Source organism: Gavialis gangeticus, unplaced genomic scaffold (genome assembly GCF_001723915.1).
Source record: "Gavialis gangeticus isolate Ggan-Ray unplaced genomic scaffold, GavGan_comp1, whole genome shotgun sequence".
Lineage (NCBI taxonomy): Eukaryota > Metazoa > Chordata > Crocodylia > Gavialidae > Gavialis > Gavialis gangeticus.
This window is the reverse complement of record NW_017729022.1, coordinates 179,964,591-179,964,842: the sequence shown is the minus strand read 5'-3', so window position 1 is coordinate 179,964,842 and position 252 is coordinate 179,964,591.

The window sequence follows — 252 nt, the reverse complement described above, 5'->3', positions numbered from 1 at the left end:
ATACCGCACCCACTGACACTCTCCCCCACACAAACTCCACACACACGTACACCCCCCCTCCACAAACACATGTACACCCCCCACACGTGCACACTCGAACGTCCCTCCCACACGCACAGCCCCTTTTACACTTACACACACACACACAAACACCCGGCCCTTGCACAGGGCTCCTCCCGCGCCAGCGCCCTCACCACGCCCCGGCCCCGCGCTTGCCCGGCAGCGCAAGAGCGGCCGCGGCGATTGGCTGGG